The following is a 27,859-nucleotide window of genomic DNA, read 5'->3' on the forward strand; positions in this document are numbered from 1 at the left end:
GACAATGTGTACCAAAACAGCAAAGCAATGACACAATCAACAATAAACAGACTTTCCAAGATTTCAGTGTTGTCCTCTTCATTTCAGTGTCTGTAAACATCTCCCAGTAATATGTCTCAAAAGTGTTGTTTATTGAACAGCTTCCGAGGCAACTACAACAACTACTATTTTATCTCAAATCCTTACAGGCATGATAATTTAACTACGACTTACTGTATCATAGTTGCTCAACAATCATAGTTTTAGATAGAAATACAACCAGAATAAAACCAGTCGAGTGGAATCCCCAGTTGCAAAGAGACACATTGAGAGATTGCAACATGCTGGCAATCTGTCTGCATTTGCAAGTTAGTGATTATTTGCAAACCTTCACCAATCTGTCAGAGAATGATTAAACTGAGTCCAAATGTTTAGAGACAGGCAGCCTCCCACCAGGTTACCGGTACGGTTGCTTCGTAATCAAACATGGTCACCCAGAGTTGAGAGTGTTGCACAGTCTCTGGACAACATAGCTGCTGTAACTACTTGCAAACATTTGCCAGGCACAAATAATAAATTTACTTTTACTCTAGAGTGAATGGGTCATTAGGCTCTAAAGGAACTTGGTGAGGTTTAAACATCACAGGCTAAAATTCAAAATTTTAAATGTAAAAAGCATGTTTCAAAGAAGTATTTGCTATCCTAATAAGACATGTAACACAATAGGGTTTTTTCTTTTACAACATCTGGCTCGGGATGTGTTTATTACCGATTACAATGAATGATTGCAGCTGACTGGTTATATCACAATCTACCCCTGACATGTATGAAACTGAGACGAAATTATGAAGAACAATTATCGTCTTATAGCATCTGAACTGAGTGTGTGAAAGAAATGTTTAATACAGATGACACTTATTTAACTTTTGAGGCTATTTTTTGTGAGATTGCTAATGAGGCTTCCCCAAAGGATTGCAGTGTTTTGAAAATGAAGACAGAGAAAAATGATTCCAGGCCACATCTGCGATAGAAAGGCAGATGCTTTTTTATATGCAGACTTAACATCTCCCAGCGGGCTCCAGTGCAGACACATCATAAAGGGCTGAATGTAACTGAACGTGAAAAATAGTATTTCTTTACAATAATAATTGCTTGACTTTATATTTGAGACATCTTTAAATAGCAATTCTCATTATTCCTATCACACATACCTCTGGTAGTTTTCACACCCAAACACAGCTTCACACAGAGACACTTCCACCATATGTCATGTCTGTACAGTGTACAGTATGATGCTGGTGTAATGCTGTGAATAGGATGCATCATATTTCACCAGCTTTCGTTAACAGGAAGTTCAAAACGCATTAAATAAGCAGATGCATGCACAAACGAAGAGCTCGTTTTGCATGCTGCTAGCTCTTAAGTTATACAATCATTATTAGTCCTTAGCGGGCCATTGTAATATCTGTAGGTACACTTGATGCAGAGACACAGTCAGCCAAAGCACGCATAAACTTTCTCTCATATGGAATAATGATCTGAATTTTACATCATCACCATAAAGGTTTATCGGAAATATAATCAATTGTGTATGAATTTCATTATCTTTGTCATTGCTAATGTAATCACACGATAGCCCGAGAGGACTGTAGCACAATCCTTTATCATCATAATCATCATCGTAATTGTTATTGATGTGAGTGGATGGATATTTAAAGCACAGCGCAGCACTTGTCTTCTGGAAGATCATTTGGTGGGAGGATACGTTGTGAAAACTGTAATACTCCAATTACAGTACTGAACAGACTCTGCTGGTGTCTTATAAAAAGATTACACATGACATGGCTATAAGCGTTTTCTGGATTTTATGTGTGAAATAAAGCTGTTTCAATATGTTTGAACTGGACAGCTTGATTATTTAAAACTTTGGAGATTCTAAAAGAAAAAGGTTGCAAAAAAAACATGCTGTAGAGAGACCTGTTTTATTGGAATTCAAGGAATTTTAAGGACACTAAGCAGAAGCTGGCCACGTGTGCCTTAAGTCAAGTGACAATTATCATCAAAGCTCGTTTATGACAATTACAGGTCATCAGAGGTAACCCTCTGAGCTAACTTAGGAGGAGCTTTCAGGCCTCTCTGCATTTTCCTGGTAAAAGTCTAGTATGGGACTAACTATCAGCATTCTCATTGGCCAGTCTCCAGTGAACTTCCAAGCTCACCAAAGCCATATGTGACTGATTTGCTGTCCCCCATCAACCCAAGAGTTGACCAAGCTTGCCATTGAGCTGGATGATTTCAACAAATTACCTCCAAGAGTACTCTTAGCTGACCTCCAGTTATTTAGAGTCTGCCTTCCCAACCAACATCTGACCTGTTCCAGAAAGCTACGACCCATCAGATGTTCAACTGCACTGATTTTCAGCCTCCTCTGTTCCCTGCATCCTAACCTAAACTCACAGTTGCAGACCCTGCCTAAAGTGCGCCTTGAAGACTTCACTCGTGGCTTCTGTGCTTTTTTCTCCTTTTGAGCTGCTAACCAGGCCACTGTGGTTGATTGTATCAAAAGTTCTATAAGGTATCTCTGTATAAGTACATTTATTTGTAAAACCCAATACCTCTACCTGAGCACTTAAAATGCTTTATACCACTTGCCTCTTTCACCAGTTGACGCAACCACCTTTTTGTATCCTTTTCAATGCAAGTGCTTTCTATCCAACAATCATACTCCAATAGATGCCCATAGAGCAACTTGGGGTTGGTATCTTGCCGAAGGATATTTGGCAAGCAGACTGGAGCAGCGAGGGATCAAATCACCAACCTAGGTGACATGCTCTACCTCCTGAGTTACAGCCACCCAAATGTACAAGCACATCATTAAAACAAGTTTTGTTTAGTTTGTCTGAGTTCATATTGAAACAGAAAAGTTTTGTCCAGGAGAACTTCTATAGATGGGTGTAATATAAGACATGAGTCAAATTTGCATTCAGTACATTTCTATTCAAGTTACAGTGTGTACAGAACATTTCTTACTCGGTAAGAAATGGTTTTTTTTTTTTTTTTTTTTACCTTTCTCAATTTAATGCAGAATCCGAATTATGGAAGCTGTTTTATTACAAACAGGTCAGCCAAGTCACCTCTAAAACTCTACTGTTCCCCTGTGCTGCATGGCTGTCCACTCTTTACCTCAACTAGAGGAAGCTGTAAAACTTGGTAAAGCTCTCAAGTCTGATACGAGTCGATGAGTCAGTGAAGTTCACTTTTGTTTAATGACAACTTAATACAAGTGAGCTGAGTTTTTGACACATGCTGAACTTTTATGTTAGTAAGTGCTGCTGCTTTTGCCACTGTTAGCAGCTGTTAGCAGCTGTTAGCACATGTTAGTGTAACTTTCTTTGAAGTGGATATCATGTTGGACACATTGAACTGTCATACAATTGATAATGTAATCAAACTGGTTATCTGAGGAACACTGGAGGGTCACGTGTCTAATCTCCTGACAATATCTAATTGTGACAATATGGGGAACGAATAAACATGTTTACGCATGCTTCCATGTGTTAGAGCCCTGACTTCAGTTCAGGACTCAATGCTTGGGGTGAGGAGGAAGAGGATGAGGTAGAAATGAGGGAGGAGAGAGAGTAGTGTTGAAGAGGAGGAGGAGAAAGACATAATGAGAAGCAGAGAATGAAAATATACAAGTACAAATGTTCAATAGTTATATAAAGTTGGAAGGAGCCATCTGTGATCTTATAACACAACTTATAGGATGTACTATGCATGTGTCCAGTCTTTAGCCACATACATAAACCCAATTGGGCAGAATGGTGATGTCCATCTCAGATACCTTATTCAAGATGGCGGGGCAACATGTGGCTCCCACAAACCCATAATTGCTCTTATGTATTTGTAATGGATTAAAAGTTATAAACGTTATAAACCAATCTATATTTATGAGTACAAAGTTCTCTTTTTTTAATTAAATAACCTCAAAAAACAACTGACTGTACCTTTTTAAGAGAAACTATGCAGCAGTCATGAAGCCAAACTGTGAACACAAACAGAAACACAGACGATCCCCATACATCTGTCTTCTGACTCACCAGTCAGCACTCTCACAAATCAGCAGCCGTGCATCTAGGTTTCTTGTGCAAAACTGAAGACTGCTGTTGTCAGGAGGTTTCTTTCATTCGATGCCTGCAGTTGAACCACAGTGTGCTGCAGCTAACTACAGAGATGGTGCCCAACAAAATAATTACAGGCAAGAAAAGTAAAGGTTTTCATTCTCATAAAAGTCACAAGACGTGAGAAGACATTTCTATTAAACAGCATTGTTTCTGGCATAGCAATTAGCAGCATTTCTCATCATTAGGGCAAAATAAGTCTTGTATAACTGCATAATTGTGGGAGCCATTCCCCACATGCTGCTGACTGTCAGTGTGGGAGACAGAGGTTGAATCCTATAAGCTGAGTGTGGTGTTGGGACTTAGAGAGTGATTATATTTGACATCCTGCTAACAATTCCCCTGGTAGTGAAAGCATTTAAAGGTACAAATAGCAAGATGTTTCACTTTAAGCTGGGGGCATATAACACAATAATAGCATCAGCTGTCAGCCGTGAAGACACTGTGGGGGAAAGCGAGCTTTCAGCTTGGTGGAAGAGCTCTTGAATCAATGGAGGCTAAGGCATAGAGATGAGAAAACAGAAAAGAACATAGGCGCTATGGGATGAGGAAGGACTGGGTGAAAAGAAGGTGCCTTTCAGTTTAATTAGTGTTGCCAAATTAATTAGCAGCAGGATGTGAATTAATTAGTGTTCCACAGGCAGTTTAAAGGCAGTGCCATAAGGAGCCACTGTAGAGGTCCCACAAGACTTCACAGTTTGTTGCAGCCCAAACATTATCCTATTAATTAGCAATTAAATGCTTCTAGCACCCTTCTTTCCATCAATTTCTGTCTGTGTTTTCTCTGTAATTTTTGCCTGTGCTTTGTCTTTATTGCACCTAAGAAAAATAAATTTGATATAGATATTGATAGAGACATGGTAATTGAACTGTGTTGCCCATTTGTGCTATTAACAGATCTTGTTTTATGTTTCTTCTTTGTGCATCCACCCAAATTATCTCCCTAAGGACATTCTAAGGACCAACAAGGCTACCAAGGTTTTTTTCTAAGTATTTCTGTCTCGAGATTAAACCCGGAATGAAAAAGACGAAGAAACAGAACATTGCTTGACATCCTCATTGATTTTTAAAAGCCATCTCATTCCCCGTGCTCTCACTCTGGTACTTTCTGCTGACTGCTTTACAGCCAGCATAACCAGGTTGATATAGATGAATGGGTCAGTGCACAATGAATTGGCTGGTTCAGAAAATGGTTACTGCTTTGCTTTTCTGGAAAAAAAAGATTAAGAACCCCAGTGTCGAATGCATTGATGCTGAGGACTCAATTCAATCATATCGTTTCATGTGATTCATTGAACTGAAGGAGCATCATGGGGCTCTCCACACTGATAGGCATGTCTCATAGAAGTAGTAGAGTGGGAGTTTTGTAGGTTTTGTACCACCTATTAATTTCTTCTTCTCTCTCTTGTTTATGACATGACATTCAATATTTAAAAGATTGCCTACATAAAAATATTTCAATACGAATATTTAAAATGTATAAAGAAAATCATGTCCCTCTCTCTATAATCTTCAACCAGGTGCTTTCTAATCAAATGCACTTGATTGAGTGATCAGCAGCAATCTCTAACCTCTACAGGCCTCAGTTAGCATGTTAAATGTTAAAGTTCACAACAGCACAGTTGGAAAAAGGCTGAACAAGTGTGGCTTATTTGGAAGGGTTGGAGGGAGAGAGCCCTTCTCTCTCTGGCTTACGTGACAATATGGCTTTATCAATGGCTTAATCCGGAAGGTCGACACAATCAAGTGCTCTCATCGTCACAAATGAGCAAAAATAATCCTCACATCCGACTGACTACACAGCTGAAACTGTCATAAACCGTTCCTGTGCACATTCATCAGCATAACAGCAAGATCTACTTTTTGGTTTTGACTGTTTTGGTGAATGGGCAGATTATTGCCATCTTTGCCATTATGTAATTCTTTTTTCCTATTCAAGATTATTGTCTCTGGCTAAATACCAACATGACTGTAGCAATGCTAACATGTGAGGTTTCTATTTAAGAAGTGTTTGTGTTATTTAAGAAAGTACAGACGATCCTGATGGGAATGCCGTTAGTTTTGCCAGGTGGCTCTGCAGAGCAAACCGCAGCTGAAGTATCTTCCATGTTTGGGTCAGTGAGCTGAATCTGTCATCTCTCTTCCTGACTCAACCTGAGGAAGCAGTGCACCCTCTGCCCTCCAGGCCAAGACGTGATTGGTGGCCTTCAGGTAACCACAGAAACCAAGACAATAGAAAAAAAAGAAAAAAGATGTGTTTTCCAGCTTTAGTCTTTTGTTTTTTGTAACATTTACTGATTAAAAATAAAATGATATGTTAAACCTTTGACTTGAATGTTTCCCTTTATGTTATTTCCGTATAAATAGATTCCAAAAAAATATTTAAACAAAAAGACAGAGATGGAAAAATATCTATAGGAGCCACCTGTTCCAAACACTCTTCAAATCATTATTGTTTTTAAAAAAGAGGAAAGCAAAGCAACAGCTTCCCAACATGCAGCTAACCTCAGCCTCAGGCTACATGTCGTCTGGTTGTAGACAGCTGCAAGATGAGAGGGAAACGCTGGTAGTGAGCTAACTAAGCAGGATGTTAGGAATGCATTTCTGCCTCAAGGCATAAAGTTGCGGTATTGTTGCTTTCAAGTTTGGTAACTCATTGCTGATTTTGGAGTCAAAAACAGTCGAAAGCAGGTGGCTTTTGTTAATTTTTCTCATTTGCGATACATTTGTAAAATGTCAGCAGGCTTTCTCTCATACGTTCGTCTAGCTTGTCAACAAAGCAGCTGGTTTCGGTTGCTCTGTCAAAAAAAAATCTTAGAGAAAATGGAAAGATACAGCAGAGTTAATGAGCCTCCGTTGGCATTAATTCGTTCGTCAACAAAATCAGACGTGCTGCTTTAAGACACAACACTATTACATAAAAGCCCTCCAGTGATAACACTGAGTACTTGCTACAGCTCTCTCTGGCTGTGTAGCATCAGGATGTGGCTGACCATTGATTCCTCCGACAGCTGTAAAGTCATTCTCACACAACTGCCACCAAGCCATTGACTGCAGCCGCTGATCAATGTTAATGACACTGCATATGAATCATGATACAACTTTTGCACAACCACTATGCAGTATGTTGTTTATTTAGGTGTGCTGGTTTGCAAAAGTTCTGATCCGCCCGTTGTTTCTTTAAATTTTGCCAGGAACGTAGCAACCAGGTGATTTACTGAAAAATATGGAAACATTTATTCTTCAACACAGTCTGAAATTTCTTGGGCTAGCTTTGCTCATTTCTTTAAGTAGTCTTCAGGAAAACTTCTCCAGACTTCTTGTAGGACATGCAGTTGTTTCTGCCTTTTGTTCTATTCTGTCAACATGATCCCACACTGCTTCAATAATACTGAAGTCCCGGCCCTGGGGAGGCCAATCCATTGTGTGCTTTTCTATCCAGGTATCCATTGGCAGTGCATTTGTGGTCATTTTCATACTGAAAATGAAGCTGTTGACAATCAGAAGCTTTCCAGATGGTATTGCATTGTGAATCAAAATCTGATGGTATTTCTCTGCATTCCTTATTCTTAATTCTATCAGTTGTCACCCAGAAGTCACCAGTTGCAACTACAAATCTTGATTTGAAGGTAGACATACTCACAGTAGCATTGAGTAGATTGCTATGAGTTTCAGTAGACTGAAGCAAGGCTACTGGCTTTTTCACAAGGGCTGGAAAAAAAACCCCATCAGTGGTTATATCGTCCCAGCCACAGTTGTTTGTCCTGAAAATACGTGACAAAGTCATATAAAGAACAAACAGCATATCTTCATGCAAGGGTAATGCAGAGTAATATGGAAATATGGAATCCTCATTAGAAGATTTTGATGAGATGCAGAGAGGCCAGCCCACCAAATCTGTAAGATTGGAGGGGATGATAATAATACTGTACTGGAGTCAGCAATAAATCACACTCTGATAAGGTCAGCATCTGAATAATGTTCACAATAATGAGTTCCAGCCACGAGACAGAGCCCATGGACATTTCCTTTGGAGACTAAAATTGTTGGAGTGGAGCTGTTACACAGCGAGTATGTGACATTTGTATATGTGTTGTAGGTCTTTGTATGTGTTGGATTTATATGTACATAACTGAGCAACAGTGCGCTGCAAAAAGGTTTAGTGAGAAAGCTCAGTTTGGCAAGGCATCCGCCTTTCCCAGCCCCCGTAGCCAGAAAACAATAGCTCCTTTGCTAAATATAGAACGTCTGCAATTTACCTCGCCCTTCTTTCTCTCTTCATCCCACCTCTCTCTAACACTCTCTTATCTCTCTAACATATAACACAATCCTTCCTTCTTGCAATCTCACATTCTTTTAGCTTTTCTGGAGGCATGGCTCCAGGGATGCTCGGTCTGAATCCAACACTTTGATCCTTTTGGATAGCTGTGAAATTTGTTTCGACTTCTGCGGTCACATGGGGATCAATCCAGATGACTGTGGTGATTCACTGACTTGTCTGCTCTCTTACATTCTACTGTAGTTCATAACTAAAACCCTCAAAAAGTACTACTTATTAACATTATCAACAGTAATTTATAATCATATGACTGAGCACGTTTTATGAGGTCATGATAAACATTCACTGTCCTTGAATTCTCACAAAATGTTTTTTGCTCTCTTGTGGATTTTTGGTCAAAGAAAGCAAGCTACAATATGGAAAGTTTTTTTCTTTCATATTATTGGACATATTATGGATTTTATTTTTCAACTAAAGTGAAAATGTATATTTTACATTACATAACATACACATGCAACAGTTGGGGAACAACCATAGTATAAGGAGCTTGGAAAAAAAGTAATTAGACTTCTTTAAGTTTCTGAAAGATGTCTCACCTCTCATCCAAATCGTGGAGAGTCCCAGGTATTTAATCCATAGTGGGAGCTGTCCCTTAAAAAGATGGCTGACCCATTTTTGATCATTTGCCTCATCACATGAGCCAAGGTGTGAATAAGGGTTTGGGTCAATCTTCTGTGTATCATAATCCAATTTAGTGTACACCACTTGCCGAAGCAAGACCTTGCCTCACCCTATCATGTGACTTATTGAGATCAACTGACACGAGATGTGAGTGGGCAATAAGGCGCCCGGGAAGGGATCTCAAAACTGGATTGTAGGTGGCAGACAGTTGGTGCCAAAAGCCACCCCCTCTGTTTAAACATCGTCTTTCACAGTGAACATAGATGACTTTTTTCACTCCTCTTGTGTTCTGGAGTTTTGCCCTGGGATTAACTACTTTTTGTCAGAGTGTGGCTGGGCCTGAAGTGCACTGGGATGCAAAACAGTGTTGTTCCGTTTGTCCTACTGTTTCTCCCTAGTTGGTGTCTGACCTTCTTTACTAGGCAAAAGCTGTAATGGAGACCAGGGGTTCCATTACCTCGTTTGTATTTTTATTAATTGATTAACTGATTGGCTAATAAAAACAATATAATAAAGAAAAACACACATTTGTTCTTATGGATTCTTTATTAGGTTTATTTGATTTAGGATTTAAGTGACAGCTTGTAAAGGTGAAGAGACAAGGTGTTAGATTTGTATTGTTTATTGTCATTTATGCTTAGAAATATTTACTCATATATGCTTAGAAGTATATAATCATTTGTAAATTGAAAAGAATGTCTCATCCTAGGAGGTCTGTAACAACTCTGTGTAGCATGAAGAGGGGAGTGCGTTCACTCCTCTTCAGAGTGTTCTGGCATAGATCACACACCTCCTAGGAGAGGTCGTATCTTCTCTTGCTGATATATGGTATAGCAAACACACGTATATCTGTTTGAGTGTAAGAGCCTTTTGTTTAGATGGACCGCTAGACTCCTGGCACCAGCTTTGGGGAGTCTTCACAGGGTCACATCTCGACCCCCCCCCCACACACACACATGCTTACACAACGCACAGGCAAGGTACTCTTTGTGTGTACGTATACGTCATATGTTAATGAACCTATGCATATTCATGTAACCTCAATAAAAGAGCAGTGTTACGGGAGAGCGGACGAGAGCAACTGGGGTCAAGCGAAGGAACGGCGTTTGTTCAGTTCTTTCCCGTGCACGTGAAACATAAAGAACTTTGCCTACTTCGTGTCTTGCTTGCTGTGTAATTACATTGTCTTCAACGTTCCAGCGAATAGGTTCAAGCTACAAACCTATCACAAGGGGGCTGGCCATCTTACCTGTGTCAGAAAAGAGCCAAAGTTAGAGCTGTTCACATTTAATCGTTTGTCTGTAATCTAAACTTGTGGTATGTGCAAAAAGAGAACTTGTAACAGTGCTCACCTGTCCTGGTTGCTTCTTGCAGGATGTGGAGCAAAAGAGTGAAAGAAGCTCAATCACCTGTTTATGAGCTCCTGGAGCAGACCAGTGTGCCAGGTTAGGGGAGTATGGTTAAGAGGGATTTTAATTTAGATAGTAATGGGTGAAGCTTATGTTATTGATTTGTTTATAGTATGTGTTGGAAATATGTATATGTTTGTTATGTGTTCTAATGTTATTGTATGTTTGTTTGTGTGGAGGGTTATGTTTTCACCCCCATACTTGGGCTAGTCCGGATGCTCACCAGAGTAGGTAGAGTATAAAAGGAAGCCATTTTGCTTTCAGCTGGTGTTGGTGTTTGTGCTGTGTTAACATGTGCCTTCTTTAATAAAGTTTTCCAGTCTCGTGTCATATTATTGGAAGGGACCTATGACTGCCGTGTCTGACAAAAGCCCAGTTTGGATAACCACATGTTTTAAGAGCTTTCTTTACATGTGTGTTCCTTTTCTTTCGCTTCTGGCTTCAAGTGTACATTTTAGGTGTTGCAGGGTCCTGATTGCTCGAAGTTTGTGTTTCAGAGGGTTGTGGGAGTCAAAGAACAGGTACTCGTCTGTGTGTGCTGCTTTTCTTTTCAAGCTTCTTAGATTACGATGATGATCTGGATAACTGAGAACCTACACAGACGTATGACCATAGAAGACAGACCCTGCTACAGTGATGTCACGCACTGGTTTGTGAAGTTTTTCTGAAGCCACAAACTGAGTGTTTCTGCAGTTGGTAAGTTGATTATAAAAAACTTGGATTTACAGGAAGAGGCAGGAAACTGACTGTGAAAATGCATACTCACTACCTCACCAAGATTTACAAATCAAACTTCATTTTTAAATAAATATTACTCAATATAAGTGACTGGGCCCAAGACTCCTCAGGAAAGTCTTTACAGAGATGAAAGAAGTATTTTTACAACCACAGCTATCGCCCCCTGGTGGCTGTCAGGTTGAGTGCAAATTTAAGGCACTTTGCGCTGGCTTCGTTTTTAAAACTTGGAGTGTCTATGGGAACAAGCTGTTTGCATAACATTAGCATAAGACAAACCTGTTAGCAAACATTTGCTTGTTTTTAGGATTTAGAGAGGAATGAGTGAAATTTTAATTTAATTTTCTTTCTGTTAACATTTAAGCATTATACAGGAGATTGCTCCGTTCCCTAGCTAGCTGCTAACTATACTAGGGGTAGTCAGAACAGCTGACCTCTCACAGCACATATTGCTGTCAAGTTGTCATACATTATCATTTTAAAAATAGATTATAGCTGCTCTATACTGTATTGTACATTTTGCCAAGTGCTTGACCTCATGCATTGACGCACGCTATAGCCATGCTAGTGTATTACAATCAAATTACTAGCATGTTAACTTCTTCTGTCTCACTGACTGTGTGTGTCCTGATATGTCCTGACCCTCTGTATACTATTGCTGAGCTGTGATCGTTGTGAGCTCAGCTTTCTAATGCAATAGGGTCACACTGATGCGAACGGCTTTAATGCATGTTTTTTTGTTGCTCTATAATCGGCCCCACTGCCCCATTACCACGCTTCCTCCCAGCACACACTGTGTCAGCATGTTCTCGCCAAGAGAAATGTGTGTGTCAGAGTAAGCATGGGTGGAAGCGTGTTCAGTTTAATTGCTTGTCGATGAGAACTGATTCAGCCGCATGTCATTTGCATTTTGCTGTGTGTCTGTCAAATATCTTTAAATGTTTGTCTCAGTGCTGACTGCGTGACATGAAGCACATGCAAAAAGTGCTACCAATTTTAATTTTAATGTACACACCTATCTGTGCTGAGAGCTGATGAGCATGTTGCTGCTGCTGCTGCTGCTGCAGTTTTTAATTGAAATTAATATGTTAAAGCTCTCATTTGTTTTACTTAAGGTTAGGTTAGGTTAGGTAATAGGATAATATTACCTGTAAGCCAGTCCAAGCAGCCTATTTACTGTCTATTTGCATCACACCAAATGAGCTCAGACGGATGAGCTTTTATATAAACTTGTAATTAAATGTAATACGGTGCACTTAATATTGTAAAACTTGAAGATAAAGATGTTTTTAATATTCTTGAATTTTTGTGCTCTTCATTTGTGAAACTCAACTCTAGGAACCAAAATGAAAGAATTTTAAATTATAGCTTGTGACTATACAAATATTTGTTTGTGTGAAAAATTTTGTGTATTACTAAAAGTCCTTAGAGGAAAGTATTACACTTAAAAAAAAAGTACAGCAAAAAAAATCTCAAAATAAAACAAACAAACAAAACAGTAAAATAAAAATCTTTTGCAACTGGTACAGAGTAAAAAGAGGAAATTATAAACAATAACCCATGTAAATAACGCAGGAGACAATGAGGACAATTCCTCGAAGAAGCTTTTGGTTTGACTGCACCTGTTTGCCAGTGATCGGATTTAATGCACTCGACCAGAAAATCCTGCCTTCAGTGAGGTATTCATCACGTCTCCACTGTTTCTTGACTGTTCCTTATTTGCTGCCCTGGGATTTGCCTGGGGAGCTTAATTCAGTTTCAAAGTTTTCTGTACTTTGAGAAGTTCAGCAAGACTGAGAGGCTCACTTGACTGGCTGCATTTATTTCATTTTGAGAATGAATGATCAACAAAAGATGAACCTACAGGGACAGGGCCGAGGAAGACTCAGGTGTGGTAAATAGGAACATCACTGGCATGGCCTGGTAAAGATAAAGGTCAATAAGTCCTAATTTATTATATTAAAAAAACATGAAATCAATTAAAAAGCTTAAAAGAAAAACACATTGAGACTAGCAGTGAAAACAACCTGATTGAATAAACTGATCAGGAAGGCTGGCTCTGTGATTGGCTGCAAACTGGACTGTGAAAATCATTTCAACTGCTTTAACAAAAGGATTTTCCAAATTCAGATAATGTTTCTATCTTTATTTTTTGAGATGTATAAGGCCCCAGTAACAGAAACCTAGAGCCTAGCGACCACCGGGCAACCACCAGTCAAGAAAGGCAAAAAGGTTGCGAATGGTTGCTGGATGTTGCTAACAGTTTCTAGCGCGAAACTGGTCACAAAGAGGTATACAGTGCTGCACCGAAATACCCCCTCATGATTGCTTTGGATGCTAGCTGGTTTCTAGCTGGTTGCTGCGGCAAACAGTTTGTTTGCATGGAAGATGCTTGCTAGTCTGCAAACACTCATAAACCACTTGACAAGCGGCAGTGAAACAGTGAAAGTGTGATGCACACTAGAAACACAGAATGTATTAACAGTGGGGTATTGGATATTTTGAATGCTGCAAATCATCCAAAGACATGGGACAGATGAGTTTCACTAAAGGACAAAGATATATATATATATATATATATATATATATATATATATATATATATATATATATATATATATACTGATGGAAACATAAGGTCAAGGTGTCACTACTTATGCTGAGATGCTCCAGTACCAGTACATAAATGACTGGTATAGATGGGACAGGCAACTGAGGCAAATGTTAACACCAACTGGAAATCTGTATCGTCTGTAAGTGTGTGTGTGTGTGCTTTCAATATGTTACGTAGTAACATTTAGATATATAGATCGCCTGAGACACTGCGCTAAGATCTTTTGTGTCCAAATTCATTCATCATGAAGATAACAGATGACATCATTCCCAGTACTGATTTATCTTGTTAGCTGAGAGCTCACTGTATTAAGAGCACACCTGTCTACAAAGAAAAAGAACATTATTAAATACTGTAAGTTATTTTACTTACTTTAACAAAGAACTGTTGAAGAAAGATGATGTTTTCACATCCTTTAAAAAGATTCTGAACTTGATTGATATCACCAACAGAGCATAACAAAAAAAGGTGATATTTAGAGTACTTTTAGGATTCTCTCCATAACAATATCCACTAAAACCAAGGATGTATTACATTCAACAATATCTGCATGCAAGAAGCAAAAGGCTCGGGTAATGGACACATTTTATTGAAATGGATCAGAAAGAGAGTCCTAGTGCAGATCTCCTTGTTCTCATCTGATTTGTGTTCTAGATTATATTTTTACAAAAAAGCACAATCAGCAAGCTGGTTGCTGAGATGACACGTGTTTTATTCCCGCATAAAGATAAAAGGCTCTTTGATCTCTTTTTGTACCATTTTGTTTAAAGCTCTTTATGCCATCATGAATATTTAATTGTCATTTTACAGTGTGACAGGCAATTCAACTGGTCTCGCTTAAAGAGAGAGAGATATTACGGCTTTTTCCATCACATTAATGCTTGAAGTTGTATTCTCCCTTTATGGAACCGCTGGAATCCACACTCAGCCTTTTCTTTCATGGCCCGAGGACTTGATATCTTTTCTTTTCTTTGAATTTTTTTTCTTTAAAAAAAGAAAGAGCCCGCTGATAACTCTTCCAAGTGATGGCATGCAATAATTCCTTGTGCCTGTATTTCATTATTCTTCTTATAATTTAATTTTTCTCAATGTTATCATAATCTTCTGGGGTGGCTTCAGGGTTCAGCGTGATTGTTTGGTGGGTGACTGACAATATGTGGGTCGAATAGTTTTTGAGAGGGTTTGTAAAAAGAAAAATATCATCGTGGATTGATATTGGTTTTCTGGCAAATTCTCTGTATTTATCCAATTTCATCTCATTCCTTTCTTACTTTGCTGTACGGCAGGATATTCCCAGCTACTCTTTGCAATATGTTGATGCTGCCATGGTAATCAGGATAACAAGAAGATGAGAGCAAGAGGAAACAGAAAGAGTGGGGAACAATCTTCTGAGACAAAAAATGTTTGTTGCTTAAAACCACTTTCCTTTTGGAAAAGTACGTTCTGTGGCAGCTGATGATTGTAGAAGATGGTTATTTAGAGAATAACCCTCATATTACAAGAATTCCCAAAGAAAGTGGTGACAGGGGGCTCGGCATTTTTACAGAAAATACCAAAACACTGTTTACTTCCAGCGTCACTCCAGCCTCTGTATTTACATGCTCTGCTGCAGTTATCTGGCAGGCCTGACACTGTGATCACAAGTTAAATAGCATGCTGCCTGACACAAATCACCCTGCCTGCTGAAGCATGTATTGGAAATCAATTCTGTGCAGGCAAGCCATACAGCACTGGAGAGGGGCTTTCCGATGTCCCTGTTTTGCCTTATGAGCTAAAGAGGTAAATACCATTGCTATGCTAAGTTCTTGTTAAAACAATAGAATCCCAGGAAATAAATGTTAAGTGAGAGTCTTTGTTTTTTACATTTTAAATGCCTGATGGAAATCAAAAATTGTTATTCCCTTTTTTCAGATAGAATATGCAAGAAAATCAAGCAAAAATAAATGAGATCCATGAAACATGATCAGCCAAACCTGATCTGTTGTCCTGTGTACATTTGACACTATTGCCTTACTTTTGCTTGTCTGTCATGAAACTACAGAATGCTTATTTTAGACCAAATTTGGGTTTAATATATATGGGAGACCGGGGATAGTTGTAACGTGGGTCAGTTGTAAGTTTTTTTTTTTTTTGTACTTTATTTCAATTTCTAATAGCATTGTCTGCGTTGCAGTTAAACTCATCAAACTTAAATTATGTTATTTGTATGTCTATGGGGATATATTCTGTGTAGGTCTTTAGTGCTAATGTTTTAGCCGTTGGCTGTAATGTTAGCTAGTTCATGGCTATAGGAGTCTGGGTCAGTTGTAACAATAATGTAAATGTTACAACTTACCACACTATTACTTTAACTTATATTACACAAGTTGGGGCAGTGACATCAGCAGAGAGAGGTTCATTGGTCACCTTTGTATATGTGGTTAATGCCATTGGCAACACAATTCCTCCACTGTTTGTGTTCCCACACATACATTATGCAGACCACTTTGTCAGAGATGGGCCAGTAGGAAGTATTGGTAGTGGAAATCAGGATGAGTGCAAGAAACAGATTTCCTCATCTTTCTGAAGCACTTTGCAAACCACACCAAGGTAAGCCATGAAAAAAAGTAATGGAATTACGATGCTGGTGCACAACTACATTTTTTCAGCTTCATTGTTATGTTCAAAAATTGGTGCAAGAGTTGTAGGTTATAATGCCCACTGAGCCAATGAGGCCAAACTCAAGGAAGACCAACCAAAATTAATGAAATATTCAGTTGCAGAAAATTCCATAATTTGTCTTTTTTGGGGGGTTGGAATATGTTCAAAAGCTAGATTCCTGCATTCTGTCACACACACACATAGCTACATAAATGGCTCTAAGGCATTCATGTGTTGAATAAAAAAAGATTGTTAACATTTTGTCAGTACCCTTATTTCATTGTGTTACATTTCACCCCAGGATATGTTATAACTAACCCAGGCTATGGGGTTAATTGTAACATTTCACTCTTTGTGTTTGAGACCATACCATGCAATGAGTAATTGTGCTGCAGAGAAAATAGCTGCACTATTTAATAGCAGAGACATGTAAATACTTTAAAAGAGCTCCAATTTACAGACAGAAATGTCAAAAATGTTACAACTATGCCCGGTCTCCCCTACTGCTTAAAAGTTTAAAGGGGATATTCAAGCTAAACGGCCCACAGTATTCATGCTGACTGTATGAATACTGTGGGCCGTTCCCTCAGTTTGATAGCTACTATTCACAGAGCCCAGCTGTACAATGGGGCAAACCAGATATTATAACTCCTTCCTCTTCTTCATGGAGCACAAATGACAGAAACTGCCCAGAAACAGGCCCAGATGCATCTATTGGAGTGTGTGAGACTGTGTGAATGTTGTGTGAATCTTTGTGCGACTCGATGAATGAGACTTGAAGTAGAAGCTGACAAGAAAGGTGCTATTTAATTTAATTCAATTCAATTTTATTTATATAGTGCCAAATCCAAACAACAGTCACCTCAAGGTGCTTTATATAGCAGAGAAAACCCCAACAATCATATTGCACCCCATAAGCAGGCACTTTGGAAACAGTGGGAAGGAAAAAGTCCCTTTTAACAGGAAGAAACCTCCAGCAGAACCAGGCTGAGGGAGGGGCGGCCATCTGCCACGACCGGTTGGGGTGAGGGTGGGTTACCAGTCCATTTACCAGTCAATTTACCATTTATCATATATTCATGTCTTCCAGAATTGTCACCACACCTAGAAGGAAGGGTTTGGTGACAAAAATTCATTTACAAACCCCCCATGCCTCCTGTGCTCTGTAAACCAAAAAGAAAGGACAAACGAGGCTGTCGAATCCAAAATGTGAAAAAGCAGACAAAACTGGGTGATGAAAACTAACCAGCTGGAGCGAAGGTATCTCACAATGTGAGATGCCAGTCATGCCTAATATGCCAAATGCATAAAAGCTGCAGCAGGCTTCTGCTGCTGGAAGCTGAAGGTAGCCTTTAATCACAGCACAATGAGAGAACTTAGCTTGTTTAGTAAAGCTATACTTAAATATTCTACTGCTTGGATGTTTGTTCATTTATTTGATTTTCAATTTTGGACTTCGGATATTTGTTTTTGTCTCAATTTGTCTATCTGACATCCCTCCCACTCACAGAAGTGATCATTGTGCTTCAGTTCCATTCATTATTGCTATAATTCGCCACTTTTCTCTTTAGCATTCGTTTTTCTTTTTCAAAAAAGGCCTAGTGAATTATCTGTGCACAGAGGACCACTGATTTGCAATGATGTCTCGATCTCTTGGTGCAGGAAAACTGCTCTCTCTCTCTCTCTCCCTGCAGTGTTCATGGGGTGAGCGAGCAGCGAGGATTCAGAGAGTGATGGAGAGCAGAGTTTCACAGACCTTCTGTGGCTTCTAACTCTCTCCTGCAGAAATCTCTTTACCTGCAAATGTACCCAAAATTACAGCAAAGATATTACCTCTATTTACTGCATGCGGTGATTTAGTCACAGGTTTAAAATGAGACACAATAACACCACTCACAGAGTTAGCATGCTTTTGTGAGCGTTCACTGGAAAGCACAGTGTGTCAGGATTAGGGAGAGCTGTGCTGGTGCCTGAGCCCTGCAGCAGGGGTTGAGTGACAGGACCAGTGGCAGAATCAAGAATTTGTTAAGTTGTGTCATTTAGTCCAAACTTTAGAAACTGTTGAGTTTCACAGAGTGACTTGTAAATCACCTCTTCTTTGTCTCCTCTTAAGCAGCTTGTTTATTTCCTCCCTCGATAGCTATTGCTGCTACTATGTCCCCTAAAGCAGGGTTTACTTCTGAGAGGAAATGAGGCGCTCTGCCCTGGACCTGCAATTGGTAACCCATAGCAACAGTTCTCTTTTGCCCAATAAGCAGGTGAACATATGAGCCACTCAGTAGGTGAACTTATAGCTGACTGACCTGCAGAAGTCTGGAGGAGGTGTAATGGAAAAGTGGCAAATGCTGTAAACATTTTTTGTGATCACCTGGGAAATATAGGCAACCACCTGAGGCAGCAAAACTGTATTAGGGTGCATGGGGGTGTTGTACATGGAAGACTGCAATGCCTTTTGGGACTGGATCCACTTCTACTCGGTGCCAAAGCTATCGGAGGGCTGTGTTTTCTCTCTGGGAATACTTGGGACCTTTGACCCCAGCCAGGAGGCATGGCCTGACACAGGTTATCTGCCTTAAGGTCTTCAGTCAGACCCTGTGGAGGCGTGATCCCATTATGACTTAGTGTAAGGGTAGGTTTATTACTTATTAGCAGAACGTTAAAGAAAAACAGCACAAAAAAAATCAATGACTGCTTATGTGTGTACGAGATGTTTTTGGAGGCAGAGTATACCTTTATTTGTTCACCGTTATCTAATTAGATAATTCTTTTTCATTTCTCTTTTGCAACAATTGAAGACAATTTATCAGAATTTCAGGGTCGGGAGCACACCTCACACACTTCCCCTCTGGTTCTGAGACTATATATGACTTTCTGCAGTGCAGCCTATTTGTTTTATTCTAATTCTCAGTTGTCACACCTCTGAGGATCGGCCCAACCCAGTCCTCACTGAGGCCTTCCCCAAACCACAGTCTCAACCCTAGATCCATTTTTTGTTCCATCCACCATTGTCTTTCAAGAAACACTGTGAGTCTAATTTCAGGATGTGGTGCCTGTTAGTGAAAGTACATTTCCATTTTAATTCTCCCTCCTTCATAACACTGACCCTGCTTGGTTGGATTCAATAATGCGTCTTCCTTAATTAAACCAGCTGTTTTCATCACAGACCACCTTCTGTCTTATCTCCAACAAAAGTACTGCATGGACTGCATGCCAAAGAGTCTGCATGGAAGAGGACATTTGATCATGCTCTGTGATCATGTACTAAACCTGTACCATAGATAAGAAATGGATCAGTTATAGACTTGCATATCTAACCACATTGCCATATGAATTCAGTGTAAGAACACATACCTTTTGTGCCTTTGGGTTTTTCATGTGCCGACAGAGTATTCAGTGTCATTTTATGCAAAGCATGAGTGGTTTATAAAATGCAAAGCTTTCGTATGTGTGTGTATGTGTGTATGCACATATTTCATCTCAAATTACAAAGATGGATCCTCATGATGTCATTTTCTCATCACCGCAGCTTATACCCATTTCCTTATTTGTTGTATTTCACAGATACATAAAATCCCCTCATTGTATTCTTGTTTACAGTGTTAGAACTGGCAGGTGTTATCTGTGAATAAGTAAAATACAAAATGATGCTGTGTAGAGAGGGTGAAAGAAGCCACATGAGACTGGAACGGGAGGAAGAACAATATCCAGGATGATATTTGCAAAGATAAGGTTTTTAAATTATAAAAGAAGAAAGTTATAATTGGAGGACATGAATAAAGTGTTAAAATAATTATGGAGAGGTGTCTGGATCGTTTGGTAAAAATGGGAATATTTAAGTATAGATTGAGTTCATGTTGTGTTCAGATAACAGTGAAATTTGGTTTGCACTAAATTTATGTAAGTCCTGTTTTAGCAAAGTGCAGCAAGAACGAACAACTAGAGAGGACGTCAGGATGAAAGAAAGGGAAAAATCACAGCGCTGTGGTTTTATCTTGTACTCTAGGTGGACACAGAGTTTCAAGGGTTCTAGAGCTTCTTTAGCTCCGGTTAGAGTAAGTGACATAAGCACTAAACTAACACATCCGTATACTGGGCCGGACTGTCTGCTCTGCGGAAATGACGACCACGAGGTGAGAATAAAAAGAAAAGAAAAAAACTCTGCCTCTCCTGCGCTGATATTGATCCTTTTCTGTTTGTTTTTTTCAGGCCATTATGGGTCTAACGACATTATCAGAGCAATGCTAATTCATGCAGACCAATTTTAAGAGCTAGGTCAGAAATGTCTCACCCAGTATTACATAAAATATTGGAACATCAGTGCAGCTTTATTGTGCAAAATGGACAGTGGTGTATCTCTGGCTATTTTTAGGTAGGTTAAGTAAATCCCTCCTGGTTAGAGTTTGGTACACAGTATATATCTGTGTATAAATAACTATGGACCAGTAATTCTGTAATTATCCATTTCACTGTACAGTGTTATAGGTGCTGGGTAGGTTAATTGTAGCTTAGAGCAAGTTGTGTAGTGAGGCATGCTCTATGGGATTGCTATTTGTGTTAGTCACAGCATCTAATCTTTTAGCAGCACCTCCTCCTGTTAGAGAATCCTCTTTGGCATCTGTGTGGAAACAGGTTTAAGTCTGGACTCAGTATCAGACAGAGGAAAAGCGGCAGAGGAAACTGAGGAGATGTTTAAAATGTGAGGAACGAGTGAGGAATACGAGTAAAGAGGAGCGATTGTGAGAATGAGCAAAGAGCCTGAGGGTCTGATACATAGTGTAAGTTTGACCTCAGATGGAGGAAGACATGAAATGAGGATATTTGTGGGAGTGCCAACATCAGCACATTTCTATTTGCACTCATTCACATGCGTTCACCTCACTGCTTGCAATTTAACCTTTTCCTTCCCCAGTGAGGAGGTCTGATAAATGATCAATCACAGACAAATGCACACAGACATCTGTATGTGCAGCAAGGGTAAGGTTTATGTCACAGCTGCCCTAAATTACCAGCATATGTAATTCCCCAAATCATTTTTATGCTACTGTAATGTTAATTTAGTACCTGTGAAGCCATGCATAGTATTTAAACAATATAATACTTGCACAGTTGATCTTTCTGCATAAAAGGAGCAGATGAAAATGCAAGAAACTATAATAGTGCAACAAAAAACAGAACCAGAAACTCTGTGGCTCTGTGGTTATGACATAAAACTTTGGACATGAGGAGACAGAAGAGATCAGAGGAAAAATAATAAGATTCAAACTCCACCTTTAAGCTGTTGTCAGGGGAAATGTGAATTTGCAGAACAGGAGGAGGATAAGCTCTCTGCCTTGATCTTTACTCTTTGGGAATATCACAAACGCCTTCTAATATCCTTGACTGAGAGTACAAGAGAACGCAGCTGACTCATTGATCATGCCAGAAGGTTTTCTTTAAGGGTTTTCCATTAGGTGGTAGTACCTGTTACCGGGTATTTCTAGTACCTGCTCAGTAAGGTTTCCAAGTCACTCTCAAAATGTGACATGTACAGATTGCATGTCAGGGCCTGTGCAGTCAATGGCATCACTCAATAAGTCATGAGAGTGACTCCTTAACAAAATCAAAAGCACCGATGTTGAATGACACATTGGTGTCACAGATCACATTGAAAGTTTTGGCAAACTACAAATGTACGATGACCCAGAATGAATTAAACCAGCCAAAGGTTTCCATGAAACTAAGAGATTGTGATGCGAAGGGGGCTCGTCCGGGATTTGAACCCGGGACCTCTCGCACCCAAAGCGAGAATCATACGCCTAGACCAACGAGCCACAGGAAGCCTGCACTCACGTCTGGAACTCTGAAAGTATAGAATTAAATCGCCATTCAAATTCAAGCAAGAATAATTTTAAGCCCTCTTCACGATCCATTTTTTAAAATGTCAGGCCTTTAGTACTGACAAGCTCCAACAGGGATGACTCCAGAGAGACTGCACACAATGAATGAGAAAAAAAGGGTTCCCAGTCATCCAGGTCATGGTAGTCTGATGAGCTTTGATAGAAAGCAGCTGGAATTCTCTAAGTTTCTTGAAGACCTTTCACCTCTCATCTGAGAACCTTTGTTAGTTCTAACACTAAATGGTGCAGAGTCCAAGGCATTGAAACCCCATAGGGGGTTGTCCTTACCATGGTCGTTGACCAACTATGAAACATATCACATGAGCCAAGGTGTGAAAAAAGGCCTGGGTAATTATCAGCAGAGGTTTCGGGTTGTGAGAAACCTTGTGAGACCTTGACATATGTAGTTTCACTTCTTTACAATGACATTGAAATGCCTCAATTTCAATCAGACCTTGTGAGCTGTAATAGCCCTTTTCCACAAGCACCTACCTGGCTTGGCTTAACTTGAATGAGCTCGGTCTTTAGGGTTTTCCATTAGGTGGTAGTACCTGTTACCGGGTATTTCTAGTACCTGCTCAGTAAGGTTTCCAAGTCACTCTCAAAATGTGACATGTACAGATTGCATGTCAGGGCCTGTGCAGTCAATGGCATCACTCAATAAGTCATGAGAGTGACTCCTTAACAAAATCAAAAGCACCGATGTTGAATGACACATTGGTGTCACAGATCACATTGAAAGTTTTGGCAAAGTACAAATGTACGATGACCCAGAATGAATTAAACTAGCCAAAGGTTTCCATGAAACTAAGACATTGTGATGCGAAGGGGGCTCGTCCGGGATTTGAACCCGGGACCTCTCGCACCCAAAGCGAGAATCATACGCCTAGACCAACGAGCCACAGGAAGCCTGCACTCACGTCTGGAACTCTGAAAGTATAGAATTAAATCGGCCTTAAATTCAAGCAAGAATAATTTTAAGCCCTCTTCACGATCCATTTTTTAAAATGTCAGGCCTTTAGTACTGACAAGCTCCAACAGGGATGACTCCAGAGAGACTGCACACAATGAATGAGAAAAAAAGGCTTCCCAGTCATCCAGGTCATGGTAGTCTGATGAGCTTTGATAGAAAGCAGCTGGAATTCTCTAAGTTTCTTGAAGACCTTTCACCTCTCATCTGAGAACCTTTGTTAGTTCTAACACTAAATGGTGCAGAGTCCAAGGCATTGAAACCCCATAGGGGGTTGTCCTTACCATGGTCGTTGACCAACTATGAAACATATCACATGAGCCAAGGTGTGAAAAAAGGCCTGGGTAATTATCAGCAGAGGTTTCGGGACACAACAGAAGAGAAACCTTGTGAGACCTTGACATATGTAGTTTCACTTCTTTACAATGACATTGAAATGCCTCAATTTCAATCAGACCTTGTGAGCTGTAATAGCCCTTTTCCACAAGCACCTACCTGGCTTGGCTTAACTTGAATGAGCTCGGTCTTTAGGGTTTTCCATTAGGTGGTAGTACCTGTTACCGGGTATTTCTAGTACCTGCTCAGTAAGGTTTCCAAGTCACTCTCAAAATGTGACATGTACAGATTGCATGTCAGGGCCTGTGCAGTCAATGGCATCACTCAATAAGTCATGAGAGTGACTCCTTAACAAAATCAAAAGCACCGATGTTGAATGACACATTGGTGTCACAGATCACATTGAAAGTTTTGGCAAACTACAAATGTACGATGACCCAGAATGAATTAAACTAGCCAAAGGTTTCCATGAAACTAAGAGATTGTGATGCGAAGGGGGCTCGTCCGGGATTTGAACCCGGGACCTCTCGCACCCTAAGCGAGAATCATACGCCTAGACCAACGAGCCACAGGAAGCCTGCACTCACATCTGGAACTCTGAAAGTATAGAATTAAATCGCCATTCAAATTCAAGCAAGAATGTTTTTAAGCCCTCTTCACGATCCATTTTTTAAAATGTCAGGCCTTTAGTACTGACAAGCTCCAACAGGGATGACTCCAGAGAGACTGCACACAATGAATGAGAAAAAAAGGGTTCCCAGTCATGGTAGTCTGATGAGCTTTGATAGAAAGCAGCTGGAATTCTCTAAGTTTCTTGAAGACCTTTCACCTCTCATCTGAGAACCTTTGTTAGTTCTAACACTAAATGGTGCAGAGTCCAAGGCATTGAAACCCCATAGGGGGTTGTCCTTACCATGGTCGTTGACCAACTATGAAACATATCACATGAGCCAAGGTGTGAAAAAAGGCCTGGGTAATTATCAGCAGAGGTTTCGGGTTGTGAGAAACCTTGTGAGACCTTGACATATGTAGTTTCACTTCTTTACAATGACATTGAAATGCCTCAATTTCAATCAGACCTTGTGAGCTGTAATAGCCCTTTTCCACAAGCACCTACCTGGCTTGGCGAGGGATCCAGAGATGGCACCGGAACCCAGTAGTTATTTTACAAAATCTTTATTCATCTTTATTCATCTTCATTTAAGCATGCACTTCTAGAAGGGAAGATGAGGCCGGTGTCCCTCTGAAACAATCTTCACCCCTTTGTTAGTTCCAGGCAGCTTTATAGGAGCGACCCCATCATAAAACCCCCACAGTTTGCTGCAAACTCTGTGTCTGTGTCTATGTACACGAGCACGTGAGTGCCTGTGTGTGCATGTACCCATGTGTATGTGTGAGTGCACGTGAGTTACTGTGTGCATGTTCCTGTGTGTACCTGTGTGCGAGTGTGCATGTGGGTGTGGGAGTATATCAGTTAAAACACTGTGTGTGTGTGTCTGTGTCTGTGACTTCCTGGGGGTCATAAAAGTAATCTCACCCAAGGTACACCAAATGCCTCTACACAACAGAGAAAACAGAGTTAACATATTACATCTTGTTGTTTTACATTTACAGATAAGGTGGAGAGTCTCCTGCAAACCTACTTCTAAGTTATAACAATTATGCGTTTTTATTAAAGGTACAAGCATCAGCATCAGCAACCCCCAACTGTAGCTTCCTGTCTCCTTTTATGACAGCAGACCCCCAGTGTCAATAAATTCCTTTCTCTCTAAACAGTTACACACTCTCGGGCCTACAAGTTTTTTCAAAAAGGTCACAAAGACTTTGGAGTCAGACCTGTTACAGATCGTCAACTTTTCTTTAATATCAGGTGTGTTTTCAGAATCACTAAAAACTGCTGTAATTAAACCTATACTGAAATGGACAATCTTGACAAGACACAAATGAATAACTACAGGCCGATCTCAAATCTCCCATTTTTAAGTAAGATTATTGAAAAAGCAGTTTCTCAACAGCTCAATTACTTCTTAAAACAGAATAACTGCTATGATGCCTTCCAGTCAGGTTTTAGACAGAACCACAGCACTGAAACCGCTCTGACCAAAGTGTTTAATGACATATGTCTGAACACAGACAGTGGAACAATGTCAGTCTTAGTTTTACTGGATCTCAGTGCAGCATTTGATACAGTTGACCACAACATATTACTCAAACGACTGGAGAACTGGGCAGGTCTTTCAGGAACTGTACTAAACTGGTTCAAAACATACTTAGAAAACAGGAAATACTTTGTATCAATAGGCAACTTCACATCTGAGCAGACAAGTATCACATGTGGAGTTCCCCAAGGTTCCATCTTGGGACCCCTTCTGTTTAACATTTACATGCTCCCACTGGCACAGATTATAAAGAACAACAAAATAAACTATCATAGCTACGCAGATGACACACAAATATATATCACAATGTCACCAGGAGACCGAGGCCCTGTACAGGCTCTTGGTAAATGCATTGAGGAAATTAATGACTGGTTGTGCCACAATTTTCTCCAGCTAAACAAAAATAAAACTGAGGTAATAGTCTTTGGTGCAAAAGAAAAACGATTACAGGTCACCAGAGAACTTCAATCTATACACCTAAAACCACAAACCAGGCGAGAAATTTGGGTGTAGTGATGGATGCAGACCTAAACTTAGAAAAACACATTAAGACAATAACAAAATCAGCTTACTATCACCTCAAGAATATTTCAAGGATAAAAGATCTGATGTCTCAACAGGACCTGGAAAAACTAGTCCATGCATTCATCTTTAGTAGGCTTGATTATTGTAACAGCATCTTTACAGGTCTACCTAAAAATCAGTCAGACAACTACAGCTCATTCAGAACTCTGCTGCTAGAGTCCTCACTAAGACCAAAAAGTGGACCACATCAGTCCAGCTCTGAGGTCTTTACACTGGCTGCCTGTCTGTCAGAGGATAGACTTTAAAGTTCTGATGCTGGTCTATAAAGCTCTGAATGGTTTAGAACCGAAATACATCAGTGACCTCCTGACCCAGTATGAACCTTCCAGATCCCTCAGGTCATCTGGATCCGGTCTGTTATCAGTCCCCAGAGTCAGAACCAGACACGGAGAAGCTGCATTCAGCTTTTATGCTCCTTATATCTGGAACAAACTCCCAGAAAGCCTCAGATCAGCTGAAACACTCAGTTTATTTAAATCCAGGTTGAAGACTCACCTATTCTCAGCTGCATTTGAATAAAGCACCAAATCCACACTTAAGTTTAAATTTCAAAACCTACTTTTTAACTACTAATTTTATCTACTGTTCTGATTTTATCTACTGTTTTGATATTTGATTTTATATACTGTTTTGTTTGTTTGTTTGTTTGTTTGCTTTTTTTAATCAAATTTAAATCATGCTTTTTATTTGTTTTTGTTTTTAATGTCTCTGTAAAGCACTTTGAATCACCTTGTTGTTGAATTGTGCTATATAAATAAACTTGCCTTGCCTTGCCTTACAGCTAAGCCAAACTGAAACACAGAGACAAATCCTTTCCTATTCATCTGATCTAAACAAATTTAACACATTACATTCTAATAATTATTTTCTTGTACTCACACAATTAAGGATTAAAAAAAAAGGAAAAACACATTTGGCAGGGTCAGCAAATTCTCAGCTTGTAATTAGCTGATTCTTAGTAATTAAATATATACTTACAACAGTGGAAGGGATCTTTGGAAAAACAGTAGGTGATTAGAAAGTTGCAGACTGGTGTTTAGGGAACACATGAGAGTGTAAGTATCCACAGCACTGCCCATTGTAGTAAGATGGTAGTATTTCCTCCTGTTTTCTTCTGCTGTTCTCATCTTTTTTCCTAATTGCGGGGGTGCATGTGCTCCACTTAAAGTAGGTCAGGCAACACCTGCACCACAGTCATGCATCTTGCAACTCACATGACAGATAGGGTGGAAGGAAAAGACTGCGTCTGAAAAAGATAAGGGTGAGATCGTTCGGCCCTCTGTTTGTCTCAGCAGTGGTGACAAATGCATGTTTTATGGGCCACGAATCAAAAACATGACGTAACATATTTTTATGAGTATTAATACATCAAAGACAACTGAAAAGCACACAAGTTGGATTTTATATTATTTGCA

The 27,859-nt window shown here is 39.7% G+C and overlaps 3 non-coding genes across 3 annotated transcripts; all 3 read right to left on the reverse strand.

Annotated features, from left to right (window-relative positions):
• Positions 1 to 22,256: 22,256 nt before the first annotated feature.
• trnap-ugg lies at positions 22,257 to 22,328 on the reverse strand. Its single transcript has one exon. It is a non-coding gene; the product is annotated as a tRNA-Pro (tRNA).
• Positions 22,329 to 23,223: 895 nt separating this feature from the next.
• Positions 23,224 to 23,295, reverse strand: trnap-ugg. Its single transcript has one exon. It is a non-coding gene; the product is annotated as a tRNA-Pro (tRNA).
• A 901-nt stretch (positions 23,296 to 24,196) lies between these two features.
• trnap-agg lies at positions 24,197 to 24,268 on the reverse strand. The gene has a single exon. It is a non-coding gene; the product is annotated as a tRNA-Pro (tRNA).
• Positions 24,269 to 27,859: the final 3,591 nt, after the last annotated feature.

Source organism: Oreochromis aureus, linkage group 4, assembly GCF_013358895.1.
Source record: "Oreochromis aureus strain Israel breed Guangdong linkage group 4, ZZ_aureus, whole genome shotgun sequence".
Taxonomy (NCBI): domain Eukaryota; kingdom Metazoa; phylum Chordata; class Actinopteri; order Cichliformes; family Cichlidae; genus Oreochromis; species Oreochromis aureus.